Here is a 21,798-nt window from a genome sequence, read left to right on the forward strand (position 1 = left end):
TTGAATGGATCTCTTTTCTGGTTCTTCCACAGACCATTAACCCGATAATTTTAGGGTTACCCTTCCTAAGGGACCACTCGCCAGGCAGAACCTACTCTCACTACCTTCCTGAGACTCAAGCCGTGACTAAGTATTTCTCAGAAAACCTTTGAATTCATCTGGAAGTCTTCCTCACCCGCTGGTGCAGGATTCTTCTTTGTTAAGAAAAAAGACAGTTCTTTGTATTGATTATAGGCAACTTAATGCCATTAACGTGAAGAATAGGTACCCTATACCTCTCATTTCTGAGTTATTCGACCGAATCACAGGAGCCACTGTTTTCACCAAATTAGACATCAGAGGGGCGTAAAACTTGATTAGGACCGTAAGGGCGATGAATGGAAGACTGCTTTTAACACCTGGGATGGCCACTATGAATATCTAGTGATGCCCGTTGGGCTGTGCAATGCCCCAGCGGTCTTCCAGGAGTTCGTTAATGGGATTTTCCAAGATCTCATATCTTCTGGTTGTTGTTTACTTAGATGACTTTTTTGATATTCTCCAAAGATTTAGAGTCTCACTGATATCACATCAAGGAGGTCCTCTCTCGACTCCTCCTCCGCCTCAACCATCTGTATTGCAAACTGGAAAAGTGTGTTTTTGAGGTTCTTTCGGACTCTTTTCTGGGTTATATCGTGTCTGGTTCCAGTCTATCCATGAATCCAGGGAAAGTCGCCACCATACTCAATTGTCCACTACCTTTGGGCCTTAAGACGATTCAACACTTTATTGGGTTTGCCAATTATTTTCAGCATTTTATCAAAGATTTCTCTTCTCTTATTTCAAGAATTACTGCTCTCACCCGTAAGGGGGCGTCCAATTCATGGTCTTTCAAGGTTTTCAGCGTCTTTCAGTCCTTAAAGAGGGCATTCTCCTCTGCCCCAATTTTGCAACAACCTGCTTTGTCTCATCCTTTCTACATTGAAGTTGATGTCTCCTCTATAAGATCCATTCTTACACAGAAAGGTTCTACTGGGAAGTTTCATCCCTGTGACTTTTGTTCAAGATTCTCCTCTAGTGAACAAAACTACAGCATTGGGAATAAGGACTTACTGGCCATTATGATCGCCTTAGAGGAGTGGAGACACTAGTTAGAGGGGGCTGAGCATGCTGTTACTGTTTACACCAACCATAAAAATCTCACTTATCTTCAATTAGCTCAATGTTTAAACCCGCACCTGGTCCTTGTTTTTTGCCCGTTTTAACCTCATATTAACCTTTAGACCTAGGCTTAAGAATATTAGGGCTGACCCTTTCTCCCGTTCTTTTGATGATAACAATGTCCAACCTCATCCTCCCCCCAGAACTATCTTAGAACCTGTGAGTATTGTGGCCCTCACCAGAACCACTTCCAAAGTTCCTCCCATTGGCCATTAATTCCTTGCTCCGAGGCTACGTCTTAAGACTCTCAAATGGACCCATCACTCCCTGTTCGCCGGTCATGCCAGTGGCAAGAAGACCCTCTCACTCATCTCTGGGCATTATTGGTGGCTTTCTATCCAGGCAGATGGTTCTGCTTCTGGAGTCTGTGCCCAACATAAGACACCTAGGCAGTCAGCATCAGGACCTCTGTTTCCACTTGCTATTCGTGAGAAAGCATGGACTAGTATTTCTATGGATTTTGTCACCAATCTACCATCCAGTCATGGATTTGATACCATCTGGGTGGTAGTGGATAGATTTTGAAAATGGTCTCATTTCATCCCTCTTAAGGGACACCCTTCACCCTCTGTTCTTGACAATCTTTTTATCAAGGAGATTTTGTGCCTTCTTTGTTGCCCTCGGGACATAATCTCTTATAGAGCAGTTCAATTTCTTTCCAAGTTTTGTAGACCATCCTCAGACCAACGGCCAGACCGAAAGGGTCAACCAAGACGTTTAGCATTTTCTCAGGACTTATTCCTTGAGCAATCAGTCTGAATAGATTTGTTTTCTCTGTTGGGCAAAATTTGCCCATAATAATTATGTGCATGACTCCACTGTCTCGTCTTCATTCTTTCTCACCTATGGGCTTTACCTTCTCCTCCCTGAACTGTCTCGGCCTAGTTCTTCTCTCCCGGCTGTGCAGAGTATGATTCAGGATTTCTCACAAATATGGTCTCAGGCTAGATTTAAGTTATTGGAATCCTCCCAATGCTACAAGTCCAGCGCTGATCGTCACTGTAGACTGGTTCCTAGTCTTCAAGTTGGAGACAGAGTGTGGTTGTCTACACAAAAAAACGCCTCTTGCAGCCGATTTCATATTTTCTTACACGGGTTCCTGGTGAAAACCAGAGGCGTGTTAGACTCCGTGCCTCAGTACTCAGTAGTGCCAACTGCTGGTAGGTGCCACCATCTTCATCCTCGTGGTTGTGACATTTTATTTTTACACTGAAATTTAAAGTTGATCTAGGAAATGCCCTACCCCAACTATAAATCTAGCATTCCATTTTAAATTTACCCCCCCCTCCAATGCAACACTCAGGCCCATTGTGTCAGTGGCGCACGCAGGGGGGGTTTCTGAGTCTCTAGAAACCCCCCCCTGCGCTAACTAAGTGACCACTGTCCTATACAGCAGCCGCGGCGCTGTCAAAGAAGCATCCGTGGCAGTGCTGTATTGTATACAGCCCTGCCGCAGACGCTTCTTAGACAGCGCCGCGGCTGCTGTATTGGACAGCGCTGGCGAAACGGAGCTGCTGCGCATGTGCAGCAGCTCTCTCTCTGTTTTTTTGGGGTCGGCGGGGAGAACCCCCCCCCCCTGACAATCCTCCGTGCGCCCCTGTGTGTGTTCATTCAAATTAGAACTCTATAGCAGAAAGAACGCATGTAGTAGTGCTACTGAGGTTGAAGTGGTATGGTGCTATCATACCAGCGCCTGTCGCCGTCCTTGTCTTACTACTTGCTTCTCCTCAAGCGCCCACACAAGGATGACTCATTGTATGTAGCCTTTACCATGGCAATATGTCAAGATTAAAATCTCATTCATTTTTTCTTTTTACTTTGGAGAACAACTATTCTCTTATATTTTAAAATAAATTTCAGTTCAGACCTTTCCCTTTCACAATTCTGCACTTCCAAAAAACACTGCGCCCCCCCAAAGCCTCACGTACTAGGCTGCAGCCTAGTCTGCCTATTGGATAATCAGGCCCTGAATGTTTCCATACCTAGAATGTGGTCTTGGTGAAGCTTACCACCTGGCTAGATTTAAAATTATTATATATCCTTTTACAAACAGGTGCTCAGGCAGATGGCTCTCTTTTTGCAATGCATTCTCTAGACACCTTTTACTCTGGCATAAAGTCCAGGCAATACTCACTGTTCACATGATAGATCAGAGACATCCTTCTTGGTCGCAGGCTTATCATATTTCTAAAAGGAAGGGCAAATATGCAGCTTCCCCATATACAAGACAATAGTAGCACTTCTCTCCCACATATAATGTTTCAGTCATTTAGGGATCTATGCATCAAGAAGAGGCGGTGCAACTAATTATGCAGCGCTGCATATTGCAGTGATGCATATTTATGCACCGCTTGAATGCATCATGCCGGGGATACTTTGGGAGCCCCGGCGAAGTAACGGCTCTCCTGCGACCAAATTTTCCTAGGAGAAACTAACACTGTAGCGGATTCTGCGAAGCGTAAGAGGCTTCAGCAGAATCCAATAGGAAATGACAGGTAACGCCATCCTGAGATGGTGTTACCTGTTTGCGCAATGCAAAGCTTCATGCATTGAGTAATAGTAATCTATGGGGACTGCGATGCTGCACGGTATTTGCCTAAACGGATGAGATTTCTGTGAAATCTCCTCTGTTAGGCAGTTCATGCATAATAACTAAACTTAATAGATGCGGAAACAGTAATTTCCGCATCTTTTAAGTGTCAGGTAAAGAGCTTTCATTAAATAAGGACAAAAATCGTGGTACCAGCATTACGTAGCTACTCCCCTTTTTAGATGCTGTCCCAAAATAGAAAATTTTAATTTTGGGTGGCATGTATAATGCATACTTGCCTACTTCTGGAAACCTTTTTCCGGGAGAGGGGGCGTGTCTGGAGAGTGGGAGGGGGCGGGACGAGGCCAATTGCGGCATTTTGGCCCCGCCCCCCAAGGACACGTAATTTCAGTCGCGGGGGCAGGGGCCAAAATGACGCGATTGGCCTCGTCCGCCCCTCCCATCCTCCAAAATGGCGTTATTCACCGAGAATCGCGTCAAATGACGCGATTCTCTGTGAATTCCGGGATGCGGGAGAAATGCCAGCTCTCGCGGGAGCCCAGGAGACTGACCCGAATTTCGGGAGTCTCCCGGACTTTCCGGGAGAGTTGGCAAGTATGCTATAATGGCTGCCCCAGTTTTTAACAGGAACCCCTGCAAAGGAATAAGAATTTTGCAGGATTTTACAGATTGCTGCATCCAAATCAGACTTACAAGGCGACACATGGGACAGAACACAAAGTATAGTTTAGAACAGGTTAGGGTTCAGGACAGGCAGCATATAAGGCATTAATTGCTGCTTGAGAAGAATCACATGACCATCTTTGATGGACATTCAGGTCCACAGCTCTTTAAATTACATAAATATTTTAAGACAAAAAAAAGTCAGAACTAAATTTAAGAAAGTGCTTTTTTAATACATGCTATGCTGTTATTTCTCTGCTTATTTGTTTAAGACTTTAAGACTTATTGCTGGTCTTTGTTGTGGGCATTTATTGGAAGCTGATTTAAGTCACTGATCACATGTGTTTTGTAACCATTTCTAATCCGTGTATAATGGCTGCAAGCCAGTGTTGACAGCATAGCTAGTGTGTTTAGTTCAAAGTGTGTTATTAGGATTAATATAGCATAATTCTACTGGAGTTCAACAGGAGATAAAATGTAGGAGAACACTCTCCTGACATCACTGCTACAGGAGGGCAAAACCCAACACTCCAGTGAGTCCTGTTACCTTCACCTCAAGCATCTGCTTTGAACACTCCTTAGGCTAGGTACACACTGAAGAATTTTCCGACCAATGTGTTATCAACAACGATTTTACTAACGACTGATGGTCCGATCACTTGGGCCATTCATGCGTACATACTAGACACATTTTTAACGATTAACGAAAGACAGACTGGCCGGGCAGCAACTTTTAACAGCAATATTGTTAAAAGATTTGGATTTCGTACACACTAAAACGACATATGTGGTCCCTGTAGCGATATCCCCATGAAATTTAAATAATGGGCTGAGCATGTTCATTAGAAGGAAACACGTCTTCTTCATTCATGCTGTAACATATACTTGTTTACAGTGCATGTTCGTTCGCACAGCAGCAAATTCTTTTACTATTATGGATACTGTTGAAGAACAGCAAGCCACTGCTCTTATGCTACTCGCTATGGCAAGAAGACTGCAAGTACAGACCTGAAGAAGAAGAACGAATCAGTCTTGTTGGACCAAAGAGTGTTTCCAGAGGAGAGACTCATTCTTTCATATTCCCCTGCTGCAGGGGAAACGTGACAACAACCCTGATGACTTCAGGAATTTCCTGCGAATGAATGAACCCACATTCCAGGAACAGCTTCAATAACCCCCCTCATCCAGAAGGAGAATACCTGTTTAAGGAGACCCATATATGCAGAGCAGAGACTGGTTGTTACCCTGATATTTTTGGCCACAGGAAGGACACTGGCAGATCTCAAATACAGCACAGCAATTTCACCTCAAGCTCTGGGTTTGATAATACTTGAGAGTAATTTACATCATAAATTTATATAGACATGACCCCAAAGCAGTCGCAGCTCGAGGAACTATCGGCAGTTGGTCATGAATCGATTGGAAATGTATACACATTACATGAGCGTAAGGTGATTGGAAAGATATTATTAAACAGTATGACCAACCATATGAACAGACAATCGGCACTTTGGAGTGACTTTCGTCAATCGTGTATTTATACACACTGGGTCAACATCCGAACAAACGATCGTATGTCGACTGTTTTGCACGATGGTTGGAAGAAAAAGCTCCAGTGTGTACCTAGCCTTGATTTGTTAGCATTGGTGATAAGATTACTTCTGATTTAATGAGCCACTTGCAAAGCTGGTCTCTCATTTAAATTCTCAGTATGTCCAACCTGATGATCTGCTTTTCATGTTTATCCACACCGAACCATCATCCTCTCCCCCCTCCTCTCCTATCTTTCCTCCCTTGTTCCCCTTTTCCCCATTCTCCAAGCCCGATATGCTTACCTATTTCAACCTACTCTATCACCACTTCAACCCACCCTCCTGCCAGTTTGACTGAGCTGCCTCCACCTCCTGTTTCCCTTCTGGACTGCTAAACTTTAAAGTTCCTTTAGTCTCTATTGTTTCTCACTATCCCCTGCCTCTAGAATGTAAACACTCGCAGGTAGGGTCCTCTACCCAATGCGTCGCGTACGTCCAGTTTGTCTTCCTTGTTTGTTCCAGTCATGTCTGATGCTGAATTGTTTCTGTATCTCATGCGATTTGCTCTGTTAATTGCACCATGCATTTATTATTCTTCTCTGTAACTATGTACTTTTAATGTCTACTGTTTTCATGTATGTCATATTTGTGCTACTATGGCAGGTGCTATAGAATCTGTGGTGCTGTAAAATTAAACCATAATAATAATAATAATAATAAGAAACACAATTTTATTATGGTTGACAATACTGTAGTATTTGTTATGTCCGTCTAGTCGCTATTCAATGAAAATTGTCCAATTTGAATAGTGTGGTTCCAACTCACAAAGCGATTTAATTGCAAAAAATAACAGAGTAACAATTAATAAAATAAGTACAGCCGATTACATACGCAGGCGCTCTGGATCCAGCATACAGTCATTCAATCCTGAAGTCTGTGGTCAAGAAGACTGTATGCTAGTCCCAGAGCTCAGTTTATATACAGTTGGTGTTACATTGAAAACAGTAGAGATGATTTGGCATGTTTCTATTGGTTCAGGCTTCAGGACAGTCTGATATAATGCAGGACATAGGTCAGTTCAAACAATGCTCTCCAACAGCTGCATACTTATCTTCCCACTGAAAAGCTAGTTCAAACTGGTCTATTTACATAACACATACAATACCATTCTGATCATTAATTTTCTATCATCCATAACTCGCATATGCAAGGTGCGATCTCTTGGCCGATAGGAACGGATCTCTGAGGATAAATAGGGGATTAGAATGATACCAAACATGATATGTTCCCTGTATCTTGAACCCTAGATCTCACTAAAGTGCATTTAACATTATTATATTAACTATTAAATCTATTACATTTGAATTTAAATGACTGTGTGTTGGAACTTTATTAAGGTGAACTATTTACATAATGAATGTGTACCTGTACATGTGTGTGGAAGTGAGGTTAAATACGCCCTTCCACTCCGTAGCATACTATTCGCATATTTTCAGACAAAGCCAACAGTATTGATGCATATTAATTTGAAACGACTACATCCAATTATTTGACTTCGACAGCTCCACCCTTTGATAGTGCACAAAACTATCACCTAATTATGCTTTCGATTTCAGGATTATAATGCAGTTCTTTGTTAATTTTGATACCTGTACTTCTCATCACCATTACAGTTTCATTTATAGTGTTTACCTCAGTAGAACATTTTCCACACTTCAACACAGTAGGAACACATCTGACACATAAGCCAATTACTAAGATGACACCAAGTATAAGAATAAGGAGTTTACCTATACTAGAAACCATTTCCTGTACCCACTCCCCTAGACCTGAGAACCATTTTGCAGTATTCAGCCACGAGAACCATCCGAGTACAGTGAAGAATTATGATTCTTCTGAAAGTCCCATTTTAATTGTAAGATTTGGTCCATTTTCTGGTCAATAACTTCTTTGTGGTCGTCAGTATTATTGGTAATGTATGTGCAACATTTGACACCAAATTGGGTGGCCAAAGTCACACAATATCCACCAGTAATAGTTGTGACATAATTCAACACCAGTCTATGTTACACTAACTCCTTTTTATAAGCTTGTAGCTCCTTACCCGTATACCTGAAAGTATCATCATACATCTCTGTGATATTGTCTATCAATTTAGCCAGGTCTTGAATATACCTAAAATTTAAAGTTCCCAGAGCCATCCTGGTTGGATCTAATGCAACCATAATTTGGAAACCATTGGTTTCACTAATTAACTTTGTAGCTACATGTTCTTCACCAGGAATCCTATTTCTTTTGCCACAATGTTCATACTGTGTGTGTATGTATGATGGTGATGTAGTTCTATGGATATCAATCGTTTCATCATGTGTAAGGGTCATAACTTCTGGAACCAATTTACCTAGAAAACATAAACCCATGGAACTCGGAGTTAACCAGGAATAAGCTTTTCTTCCACAAACATAATACACATCATTTGGGAGAACATAAGGTACAGTACAATCATTGATAATATTACATAAAGTTTTGACGAATCTACCCATGCCTATCGTCTTCATCTGTTCAAGACAAGTTTCGGCATGGATAACATTTTGACAATAACCTAGAGGAACTTTTCCAATGAATACTCTCCTATGTTTGTTAATACGTCCTCGTCTATGATGTCCATCACTATTCCTGGTTATTGGTGATCTTGAGAGCCTCCCATCAATACTGGTGTGGCGAGCCATTGTCTGATCAGATAGGTCAGCTTCCCAATTCTCCAGTCTATTTACATGTGAGATATTTAGAAACAACAAAGACCGATCTAAGGAGTATTGGCGAAGCTTTAGACTAGGGAACCTAGTGATATTATACCTCCCGTCTATGGACCTCCCTCCCCGTAATTAGAGGACCTCAGAGATGTTTAATGGGAATAGTACTAGTCCTACATTATGTTGTCCCTGAGCCAGTGAGAGCCCACCCAGCACTCAGTTTGGTTTAAGACCTTACCCACTAGGGAATGATAATCCTCTAGAGGATGACCGCCAAAATCCAGATTACTATTGGACTGGCATCACTGGATGCACTTCTCTTCAACTAGGGAGTCACAGTACTCACACATACAATATTCCTCAGCCAATAGCCCCTCACACTGTCTCCAAGTTCCAGAGCTAGCAGATCTTTTCATGACCCCTGAATTGAGTTTGACAATGGGCTGTACTGATTGTTCTATCAACCTTTCCTCCAACTCCACTGCATCAATATCACTACCAGACCCTCTCTCCGTCATCTGTCCTCCATCACAAAAATAGAATGTCCTAAAAAGAATAAAAATGAGAAAAATCCTGGAACAAGAAAAATATATAAACCGCCACTCCATTGCTGGGATAATAATCTGTTCAACGTCTTTGGCTCAGGTATCTTATTTGCAGTCTTTGGGTCTCCTGGAACAGGTTTGCAATTGACTGATCTGTGTTGTCAGTCTCGAATTTGTCTTCTAACTTCTCCAGGTGGTTGACTTTCATGCAGTGAGTAGAATGGACCCAAGTGGTACTGGTCATCAACACTTGGTACGGGCCTTCCCAATGGTCTGTTAAACAACCTGAGCGTAAGAAATTGCGGATCATAACATATTCCGCAGGTTCAACATCATGACAGTTTGTTTCTGGCATACCAGGTGACAGCATTTTGAGTGCTGTTGTTTTAGCCGTTTGCTTTTTATGAGATATTGCACAGTCACTTCATTATTGCACTTCAAATCGTCCTGTGGACCTATGATCAAATGAGGTTGTCTGCCAAAAAGTATCTCTAAGTGGGACAGATTAAGAGGAGGTCTGGAATTGGTTCTGATGCTATGGAGGACTAGTGGCAAAGCCTCTGGTCACGCCAATTCAGTTTTATCCATTATCTTACTCAGTTTGTTCTTAATGGTACCGTTAACCCTTTCTACCTTACCACTGGCTTGTGGTTGGTAAGGTGCATGAAGTCTGCTATTGATTCCCATAAGTTTACACATGTTCTGAAAGATATCACATGTAAAATGAGTACCCCTATCACTTTATATGATTCTAGGGATACCATATCTGCATACAAATTCCTGAACAATTTTCTTAGCAGTAAAAACAGCAGTATTAGTGGCTGCAGGAAATGCCTCTACCCAATTAGAAAACACATCAGTACAAACGAATACATATTTGAGGTTCCTGCAAGGTTGTAATTGGATGAAGTCAATTTCTATTACCTGAAAAGGTCTGTCTGTAGGAGGGCTATGGGATGGCTCAATTGGTATTGTCTTGCCAACATTTTTTCTCAAACAAGACATTGCCTTTGTCATGTGCAAGCTAATGTTTAGGCATAAATCTGCAAATATATGTTTGTGAATTACTTCCTAGAAATAGTGTGACCTGGTTCTCTTAGAAGCTGTTAGATCAATGGGTTTTGTGGATGTTAAACCACCCAGGGGGGCTGGTAGATAAGGATAGCACCTTATACCATTTATGGCAGGATGGCAAATGTGAATGCCTTTGAGGAGATCTCTTGCAAGACAATGAAATCTCACACATGTTTGGGAGGCCCCAGACAGGCCGACTGCAGAGACTGGGTTGTATGTTAATGACAGATTCAAGCTGAATAAGGGCACAGGAAAAGATCATATCATTTTCTCCAATATCATACATACCAGAGGCATGTGTGGTATGCAGATGAAGGGAAACTTAGGACCTGTTGTGTGAAGGTAAAATCATGTTCGTAAACCATACTGTTGAAAAGTTAGGACGGTGTAAAGAAAACTTGACTTAGAGGTATTCAAACCGCAAAGTCATAAGACCCTAATTTGCATTCTTCCCTCCTGTTGGTTCTGACCTCACAGGGAAGGGGGCTGGGGGGCCCTGTAGCTTGACTTTAAAACTGTATTGAAAATGTAACTCTGGGTTCTTCTGAGGGAGTCAATTCGATATTGAAGAGGTCCCATTTTTCCTGCTCCTCCCGGCACCACAAACTTGATTCTAAGTGAGGTATCAATTCTGTGTTTTATCCTTTTTATTTTATAAGAAACAATTGCACTATATTTGTATGTCATTTTATTATCTTTTTATCTTAAGCATTGTGGATGTATCTTCCATATTAAATTACACTTAATAAGTTCTAGTCTCTGTGTTCTTATGAATTCACGCGACAGTTTGGTCCAGACGCTACCTAATTGAAACTGTGCAAACCTTGTGGTTTAAGTGAACTCTGATTAAAGTAAATTGTGTTGGATTAATGCTAGGGAGAACCGAAGGCTTCCTAAATAAGAGTGTCAGCTCTTATCCGAAAAAACCTTGGTGGTGGTAATTAGTATCGCAAAGCTAGTGTGTGGCATAGATAGGGAAGTATTTAATCATTTTAGACATACTAAGTGGTTGTTGTGTGGTTAACCCTGTGTCACATAAGTGTCACGCAGACTCAGGTGAGTGCTGTTCGTGACAGCCTTCTTACTGGCTTGAGAAGAAAAGCCTGGTACACACCAGCATGCTATAACCAGCTTACACATACCTTCGTTACCCGGATGAGTCAGACCATGTGCTGCTTCAGCCAGGCCTGGGTAATATGCCCTGGGAGCCACAGGCCTACCTTGTCCATCTCTCCAGAGTCCAGAGGACTCTTGACCACATCCTTTCGCCTTCCAGACCGTCTTTTCCTGTAGGGAACACAAATCTTGCATTACAATTAATTTCTGTGTGTCTATTGTCTGAAAAACCATCATTTTGTCAGTTGATATATTTACAAGTAACCCTGCTGCCCATTTGGCAGCTTCATCCGCCCTGCTATTGCCCACCATCACTGGGTCTTCTTCGTATGTGTGGGCTTTGCATTTTATGATGGCTATTGCCTTAGGTAAATGTATCGCTATATATAGAAGTGGAAGTTGCTCAATAAATTTATAGGCTCATAAAAGGTGCTTGAAAGGTTGGGGTTATCCTAAAAGGAACAAACACACAGAAAATTCCCTCAGCACACTGCTATAGCCAGCAAAAGACCTGCTATTTCTACAGTAGATAAAAAAATTTTGGGCCATACATATATGTGTTTTTAAATTGAGAGCTAACTTACCAAAGACGTACCCCAGAAGCCTCCAAACAGCAATTCAGCACCAGTACTCCCCCACAGCTACTGACACCAACATGCCTCTCAGACATATACAGAAGTGGAAGTTGCTCAATCAATTCATAGGCTCATAGCAAATGTATCGCTGCCAGGAGTTTTTTTATGTTTTGTGAATGTGCTACTGGTGTGCCTGCCGCTGTCATAAAGTTCCTAAGATGCCAAAGGGCCCCAAAATCATGTACTAGCCCGAAGGTGTACCTAGTGTCAGTGCATATATTAGCTGATTTACCCTCTGCCAACTCTCACACTCTCCTTAGTGCCCCTAGTTTGGCCACTTGGGCTGAGTGCGGTAGGCCAAGGGGTTCAGCTTCTATAACATCCTCATCTCTAAAAAAGTGTAACTGGTGCATAGTTCTCCTGTGTCTGTCTGTAAAACATAAAATCTACATTTTCTAAGGGTGTGTCACGTATGTCCGGTCCTGCAGTAAAAGTCTGGTTCAGATATTCTGTACAATCATGTGTATCAGTATAAATGAAAAACTCACCCCAACCAGAGTCTCTTCTCCTTCCACTCTTTGTACATCTTGAGGCACAGATAGTAGGTATGTAGCTGGATTTAAAGTACTGCACAGTTTGATGGTGATGTTTGCAGGTGCCACCAGAGCTAGTTCCTACTTTGTGAACCTTGCTGAAATGACATGTCTGGTTTGAGCTGAATTCAACAGGGCAGATACCACATGAGGTGTATAGATAGTTGAATCATGTCCTAGTACTACGTCCTCGCTCTTACTTACCAGGAAAGCAGTTGCTGCTACACTTCTTAGACACGTTGGGAGTGATCTTGCCACAGTGTCCAATTGTGCACTGTAGTATGCCACCCGCCTGCTAGAGCCACCATGTTTCTGTGTGCGTCTAAGATCCCGATGTGTGACAATGGCCTGGATTCACCATGACGATCCCAGCAGCAGCAAGCCATCTAATGCAATGGACACCTGCTGAAAACACTGTCTTACCAGGTGCGAGCAGCAGCTTAAAGAGTTTGCCGTTCCCTGCACCTTGAAGCATTGCAGACTTGATCTAATGATGTTGCGACACTGTCAGCGCAGAGGAGCCAGAATGAGCCGAAGAAGAAGTTGTCAGCAGGCCTAAATTAAGTAGACTATTGGAAGAGGGTTGGAGAGAACCCGGGGGGTGCGGAAAAGGGGGAATCGAATGATAACCATTTTGCTGAAACTGAACTACAATTGGGTATACAGTTGGGACAGTAAGAAGTGAAACACCAGCTTCAATACATTTCCCTAATCCCTCACCTTCCGCACCTACTCCTCCACTATCTATTTTCTATGTAGCACTTCTGTAATTCTGGTGAAATATTTTTCTTCCTCTTCCTACCTTGTTCTTGCCATTCTGCTCCTCTATGACTAGTTAAGACAACCAGAGAACAGCTTCCTTCATTATGTTACTGCTGATAGGGATAAGGGAAGTTTTGCTCAAATTCTGGAATAACTAATTTACTAACTACAGGGGTTTCTGGTACTGTGCCTTTTTCCATCTTGATGAAAAATGCAGGCTCAACAGTACATATATTATGTGCGAAGTTGTCATGTGGGAAGGTCTGGCGGGCATGTAAATGATATGGGAAGGACTGATGGCATATGGGGAGCTATGACTGGCATGTAAAGGCATGTGTATAGGTCTGTTGGCATGTGAGGAGGTCTGATTGACGTGTAATGGACACGTGGGGAGATCTGGAGGGCATTCTGTTGTTCCTGGTGCAATAGTTCCTCCTTACATCTCTGCATTCACCAGACGGCAGTGGGGTGGTATTGATGGACCAGAAGGGGTAGGGCCCAGCCTGTTCAATTATACTGGGCCCAGCAATTTCTGATGGCAGCCGTGAAATGGACTGTCCCATTTTTATGAGTACTTTTAATGGACTTTTTACATAGGGTGGAAATATATGTTCATCTTGCAACCTCATTATATGTTAAGTCATGTAGCACAATCAAAAATGTATACTTGATTTTCCCCCTTTTCATGATTTTGGAACAATTTTATATATTTAACATAATCAACTTCAACCCACAACAAAATATATTAGGGGTCCAGCATCTCACAAACAAGACCACCCATTTGTGCCCCAAATATATAATATTTAAATATATTACTATAGTTTGCAGGACAGAAACTCCAACTGCTTAAGACAACAATAGGTAAACTTTATATTATATTTGAGAAATGCAAAATTTTTCCTTTTGCTCGTTGTAAGCAGTTTAATGTACGTTTGCAATGTGCAATTATTGTACAGGCTGGTTTAGATCCAAAAATAATACTACTAACCTCTTAAATCAAAACAGCAGCAATGGGCAGATTGCCTATCTTCCCTCTTATTGCACACATACAATAATAAATAGTTGTTTTTTTTGTCCATTAGAATTTGCTTCATTCTACAAATCTAGTAATAGTAACCATTTCGCTATTCCTGGAGTATTTCATGTTACGGATATCCCATCTCAAAAGGATGACTGGTTTTGTGGGAAACTACTTAAGCATAGCCTGTCATTACAAACTTGTATTTACCTTTAAGTACAAGCCGGTGCAGTGCAGTGTAATATTCTTTCTTATGTGTTTTGACTTCTGCATCTGAATTGAAGTCTGCATGCCATTGTATGCAAGTGAAAAATGCTGATAAAACAATATTCAGCAGAAGCTACATGCTTTTCAATCTAACATTGTTAGAAAATGAAGTTTACATTATAGTATAGTAAGAGAATTTCCATAATTTCTGGAATGCAGTTTAAGTCGCAACTCTGTTATCACAGCTACATCACTTGTGTATTCCATGTGCAAAAACTCTTGTGAGACCAAAGGTTTAAACCACAGTTGCTTATACCCAAAGTGATTTGGGGAATCTGCTGCTGTCTTATTTAAGATAATGGTGTATATGCCAATGGTGTACTACATGTGGGGAAACAGTAATTATGGATAGGGATTATCCACAAGTGAAGAACCCATTTAACAGGTCATAAATAGTATGTGTTGTGCAAAATGGATTAACCTCAATGTTTTTTCATAAATAATCACTAGAAATATATATTAAAATTAAATTAGATAAAATTAGTGTCAACAAATATGGTCAAATGTTTATTTGACATAATGGTCCATCTAGTTACAAAAAGTGTACTTTCTTATTATCTACATAAATAAAATCACAAAAAACCCATATTACAATCACTGTTTATTTATAAGGCGCACAAAATACAGCTCTGGACAGCCAGTATAACAAATCATACAAAAAAACAATACAAAAAATTAGAATAAAAATAGAAACAGAAAAAGGACATATTAGGTTGGTGGAGAAGGTGCAGAAATGAGACAGAAAGTAGAGAGGGCCCTGCTAATGAGATCTTATAATCCAGAGGGAGAGCATACTTCTGAGACAATAGGAGCTACAGGTATGGGATGGTAGATGCTAGTCCACATAGGTACTACTATCAGGTGGGGGTAGAGTAGGCTATAGTGGAGAGGTTGGTTTTGAGAATGCTTAAGAGACTGAAGGTTAGGGGAGAGTCTTTTCAGGAGAGGGGATAGAGTTCCATAAGAGGGGAGGAACACGGGAGTAGTCTTGGAGGAGGAGTGAGAGATGACAATAGAGAGAAGTTGAGGTACAGGTGAGAGACAGATCTAAGAAGACCAGAACCAGATTAATGGAGACAATAGGGGGCATGTGTTCCCTCTCTCAGGATCCCCAACCATGGCCGGATTAAGGGTTCAGATTAATACACTTGTAGCACCCCTTTACTTTCTACGTCAGGCTAATACACAGTAGGTAAATACAAACTCATCTTTAATTTAAATTCCGGCTCCTTCACCCCTGCTAATGTTTATGTTCCCATGTTTTAGAAACTTAGCTCCACTTAGCTTTTAAAAGGGTCAGAGCAATTTTTGTCACTCATTTCCTTTTCATAAAAATCACCGTATAGCAGAACGGAGGCATATATGAATGCTTCTGATGATGAAGATGTGAAGATGGAGGGGACTGTCATACCTGTGCCTGGTGTTGGTGAGGGCTTTGGAGTGGAAGGGGAGACCCTGAAGGAGTGTTTAGAAAGATAGGAGGGGAAGGCAAGATAGGAAGGAGTTGCAGTAGTCAAGGTGGGAGATAATGAGAGACTGGAAAAGGATCTTGGAAACATCCTGAGTGAGAAAAGAGTGTATTATGAAGGAGAGTGTGAGTCGAGGATTAAACCAATGCAGCAGGCATGTAGGATTGGGGAGTGCATGATGTTGTCAATGGTGAGTGAGACTAGATAGAGGTAGTGATACTGGGAGGAAGATAAAGAGAAAGGTCCGGGCTGTAGAGGAAGGTTATCTGCTTAGAAGTGGAGGCTGAAGGCATGTATTAGTTCACCAAGAGAACAGTTTTAAAGATAGAAATGGTCAGGAACAGTGTTTGAGGGACTCCATTGGAGTGGAGGGGACGATGTGCCAGATGTAGAGACACTGAAGGAATGTTCAGAAAAGTAGGAGGTGGACCAGGAGAGCACAGTGCTGAAAAGGCCAATGGAGTGAAAAGTTTTTGGGGAAGAGGGTGTTTGACTGTATTGAAAGCAGCAGATAGGTCAAAGAGGATGAAGGAACAACCCTTTGGAAGGTCGATTGCAGAGGGTCAAAGAGTGAGTGATAGGGGAGTGAGTGGGTTAATCTGTTGTACACAAGCCTCTCAAGTACTGTTAAAGCAAATGGAAGTAGAAAAACAGGCGGTAATTTAAAAAAAGATGTAGAGTTAAGAGATGGTTTCTTGAGGATAGGAGAGATATGCGCATGTTTGAAGATGGAAGCTATAGGGATAGTGGAGAGGGACAAGTTGAAAAGGTCAGCTAAATATCGGTAATCATTGGGAAAGGGAATGGAGGTGCTGGGAGAGGACATGGTCAAGGGGATTGAGTGAGAGGGAAGGTCGCGGCGGTGAGTTACAGAGCGCCTCGTCTGTTGCCATAGGGAGGGCTGGGACGAAAACCGGAAATGACTTCCCAGTCATCATGACAACGGCCGGGACGCAACCCAGAGGCAGAAGCGAATTGCGGAGGCTTGGCACCGCCGCGGCTTGTGACAGTACCCCCCCTCCTTGAGAAGTGGTCAAGGAACCCCTATATCCAGGTTTCCCAGGGAACTGTTTAAAGAATTCTCTAAGAAGTTTATCATCGTGCAGGCATCTTTGAGGGACCCAAGAGTGTTCTTCTGGGCCATAGCCTTTCCAATCAACCAAAAAATGGGTTGGTCCCTGGACTTTGTTAAACTTAGAATCAAGGATCTTCTACACAATATATTCATGATGTCCATGTGTCAGCAGTTGCGGCGGTGCCCGCGGCCGCTGCGACTCTTCCTGCATTGCTCGTGACGACCAGGGCGTCACTTCTGGTTTCAGACAGTCTAGGTTGTTGCCTAGACAACCGTGACGCTTCAGGCTCCCTGCCACCGCGCCCAGCCAGCTACCAAACAGCCGGGCGTGCGCGCACAGTTCTGTTCAGACACAGCCATACTTGGCTGATTCTAATTAGGCTGCAGCTTTTCTCATTAGTGCAGCCTGGGCGCATTAGATCTCATTGGCCCCCACTGCCATCATTGCTTAGTCAGGTCCTGGGGCTACTATCAGGGCTTTGCCCTGATTGGCTGTTGGTATTATTTAAGGCAGTGAGGACTGAGCCTCACTGCCGGTTATAGCGTCCTGTCTCCAGTACTGCTGCCTGCTCCTGTTCTATTGCTTGGTGTGGAACCGTGTATGACCTTTTGCCTGTCCTTGGATTCTGAATCTGAGCTAATGACTCTGACCTATCGCCTGTCCCTGGATTCTGAACCTGTTCTAGTGACCCTGACCTATCGCCTGTCCCTGGATTCTGAACCTGTGCCTGTGACCTTGACCCTTTCGCCTGTACCTGACATCCTCTCTGGTGCTCTGTTCAGTCTGCTGACCCCTGGCCTACCACTATACCATGCGCTACCTCCTGTACTTGTGCTCTGCCGTTTTAGCATAAACTCATACTACTCTTAGCATAAGACCTGGGGGCATCCGAGTACCTGTGAGCATAACCAGTCTCTACGGGAAAGGCGGCTGCTAAAGGTGAAGACCTCTTCTATCTGTTCTATGAGTTTATGCTGCACTGGTGGCCATAACATTATAACCGGCCAGTGAAGATTGTAGGTAATTCCGCCATGGACAACAGTGACCTGAACCTTTCTCCAGCCCAGGTCCTGGCTAATCAGATCCAGGCTATTTTTCAAGTGGTACAAGGTCTATCTCATTGCTTGTCAGCACAAGAAGAGGCCTCTAGGAACCTGCAGCCTCAGCAAGCCTCCTCTGGCATCTCTCCAGAGCCGAAGTTGAATTTGCCTGATCGATTCTCGGGAAACAGGTCCGCCTTCTGCAACTTTAAGGAGAGTTGCAGTTTATACTTTCGCCTGAGACCACACTGCTCTGGCTCTGAACAGCAAAGAGTCGGGATTGTAATGTTTCTACTCCAGGGTGATCCCCAGTCCTGAGCCTTCTCCCTTCCACCAACGAGTCCTTCCTTACAAACCGTGGATGCCTTCTTCCGGCCTTGGGTCTGCTATATGACAACCCAGACAGAGTAGCCTCAGCTGAGTCTCATCCTCGGGCATTAAGGCAAGGACGTCGTTCTGCGGCGGAGTATTGCTCAGAATTCCGGCAACTGACAGTGCCTGGAATGATCCGGCGCTCCGGAGTCAGTTCCGCTTGGAGCTCACTGAGCAAATTAAGCACTCCCTAGTTCAGTATCTTGTAACTCCCTTGCTTGAAGACTTGATGCAGCTTGTCATCAAAATTGATCGTCGAATCAGAGAGAGAAAAACTGAACGGGAAACATCTATACTTCCTTGCTCACCACCCAAGTCCAGTCCTACTCTTCTGGATTCCCCTGAACCCATGCAGTTGGGCGCTTACCGTTTACCTCCAGAGGAACGTTCCAGATGATGCTCTCTAGGTCTCTGCTTGTATTTTAGCCAATCGGGCCACCTAGTTCGTTCCTGTCCCAGCAAGTCGGGAAACGCTTAGACCTAAACGCTGGTGAAGAGGTGCGTTTGGGTCTTCAAGTAATCACTTCAGAAAACTCTCTGTTAGTCCCTGCACGTTTAGCCTTCAGACATCGTTCCACTGAGTTGTCGGCCTTCCTCGATAGCGGTGCAGTAGGTAACTTTCTGGACATTCTCTTGGCTCAAACTCTTGGAATTCCTGAAGTCAAACTGGAATCTAGCATTACCGCTTGCGGATTGGATGGTAATCCCCTGGTTGGGGGCCGAATACTCGCCAAGACTCCATTGGTTCGCTTATTAGTAGGCGCTCTTCATACTGAAGAACTCACATTCTTCCTGATCACCTGTCCCTCCGCTCCTTTGATTCTGGGGTATCCATGGCTGCAAAGTCATAATCCCCTTATTGATTGTAAAAGAGGTGAGATCATCCATTGGAGTCCAAAGTGCTCTACTTCTTGTTTGACCCTGCCTCTCAGAACTCTGCAGCCTAGTCCGGAATTGTTGCCTGCACCGTACCAGGACTTCAGTGATGTGTTCTGTAAACAGAAGGCTGACTCTCTTGCACCTCATCAGGACTATGACTGCGCTATCGATCTTGTACCGGGTTCAAAATTGCCCAAAGGGCGTCTGTATTCTTTGTCTGCCCCAGAAATGCAAGCTATGGAACAGTATGTGGAGGAGAACCTAAAGAAAGGATTCATCCGTCCCTCCAAATCTCCTGTAGGTGCTGGATGTTTCTTCGTGGCCAAAAAAGACGGCAGTCTGAGACCCTGCATCGACTATCGTGGCCTGAATAAAATCACGGTCAAAAATACTTACCCGCTGCCCTTGAGTTCTGTTTTGTCCGGCCAGCTCAAGTCTGCCACCATTTTCTCTAAAATTGACCTGCGGGGTGCTTATAATCTCATCGGCATCAGACAGGGAGACGAATAGAAGACGGCCTTTAATACCCTCTCTGGGCATTTTGAATATTTGGTGATGCCGTTTGGATTGTGTAACGCCCCGGCAGTCTTCCAAGATCTAATCAATGACATCTTGTGAGAATTCTTGGGAAGACCGTGGTGGTTTAGACCGTGGTGGTTTATTTAGATGATATTTTAATTTATTCTCAGTCCTTGTCCCAGCACCACCAACAGGTTCGGGAAGTTCTGGGGAAGTTACGTCAACACCACCTTTATGCGAAATTGGAGATGTGCAAGTTCGAAGTTCCCAGGGTGGCCTTCTTAGGATACATCATCTCCTCGTCTGGCTTCTCCATGGACCCCAGTAAGGTCCAAGCAATCCAAGACTGGGTTCTTCCTACTAACCTCAAGGTGATCCAAAGGTTCCTTGGCTTCTCCAACTACTATCGATTGTTTTCTTCCTTGGTGGCACCTATTACTGCTCTTACCCGGAAGGGTGCAGACCCGGCTAATTGGTCTTCAGAGGCGTTGGCGAGCTTTTCTTCCCCTAAAGCCGCCTTCACATCTGCACCTATTCTCAGGCACCCAGACCCTGAGCTTCCGTTCATTGTTGAAGTAGACACCTCAGATGTAGGAGGAGGCGCCATTCTCTCTCAAAGAGATCCTCAGAGCAAAAAATTGCACCCATGTGCATATCTGTCCAGGAAATTCTCATCTGCCGAATCACCGTATTTCCCCATGTATAAGACGCACCTTTTCCCCAAAAATTTTGTGTCCAAAACCTGAGTGCGTCTTATACAGGGGTAGCAGAGATGCAGGGGGGGTGTAGCATTAGAGGGGCAGCAGGGGGAGCGGGGCAGCGGGGGGATCAAGGGGGAGTGGGGCAGCATTACAGGGGCAGTGGTAGGGGATCCAGGAGGACGGGGACAGGCAGAGTGGCAGCGGGGATCCAGGAGGAAGGGGACAGGCAGAGGGGCAGCGGGGATCCAGGAGGAGGGGGACAGGCACAGTGGCAGCGGGGATCCAGGAGGAGGGGGACAGAGGCACAGTGGCAGCGCGGAGGGGGGGGGGAGCGGTGGCGATTGCAGGGAGAGTGTGCTGCCCGGCTGCTCTGATCGCAATCAGAGCAGCCGGCCATTACACTCTCCCTGCCTTTTTTGACAGCTACCGTAATATTTTTTTTCAAATTTCGGGGCCAAAATTAAGGTGCGTCTTGTACATGGCAGCGCCTTATACATGGGGAAATACGGTAACTACGATGTTGGGAATCGAGAGGTATTGGTCACCAAGTGGGCCCTCGAAGAATGGCGGCATTGGTTAGAAGAAGCATCTCACATTATTACCATCTTAACTGACCACAAAAACCTTCAGTATATTCAGACCGCCAAAACTCTAAATCCTTGTCAGGCCCGCTGGGCTTTGTTTTTCACCCGGTTCAACTTCCTCATCACATACCGTCCAGGATCAAAAAATACCAAGGCTGATTCTTTGTCTCAGAGTTTTATGGCATCCCATCCTCAGCCTCCTGACCCGCAAACCAATAATTTCCTCGACGTCCATTCATGTCGGTCTAACTCAGGATCTTGGGGCTACACTCCGGCACTTCCAGAAAATTGCTCCAGCTCAGACACCCGCTGATAAATTGTTTGTCCCAGTTCATCTGAGGGAGTCGGTCCTCATCGAATACCATGACAATCGTTCAGCAGGTCATCCCGGTATCCAGAGGACCATAGAAATACTTTCCCGCTGGCTGTGGTGACCCACCTTGTCTTCTGATGCGGAAAACTATGTCCGCGCCTGCCCAGAATGTGCCAGGAACAAATCATCCAGAATC

General features: G+C 43.8%; 1 pseudogene; it reads left to right on the forward strand.

Annotated features, from left to right (window-relative positions):
• The first annotated feature begins 18,225 nt into the window (after positions 1–18,225).
• LOC142139824 (remodeling and spacing factor 1-like) overlaps positions 18,226–21,798 on the forward strand; it is a 63,823-nt pseudogene continuing 60,250 nt past the window's right edge.

This window comes from Mixophyes fleayi, chromosome 2 (assembly GCF_038048845.1).
Source record: "Mixophyes fleayi isolate aMixFle1 chromosome 2, aMixFle1.hap1, whole genome shotgun sequence".
Taxonomy (NCBI): domain Eukaryota; kingdom Metazoa; phylum Chordata; class Amphibia; order Anura; family Limnodynastidae; genus Mixophyes; species Mixophyes fleayi.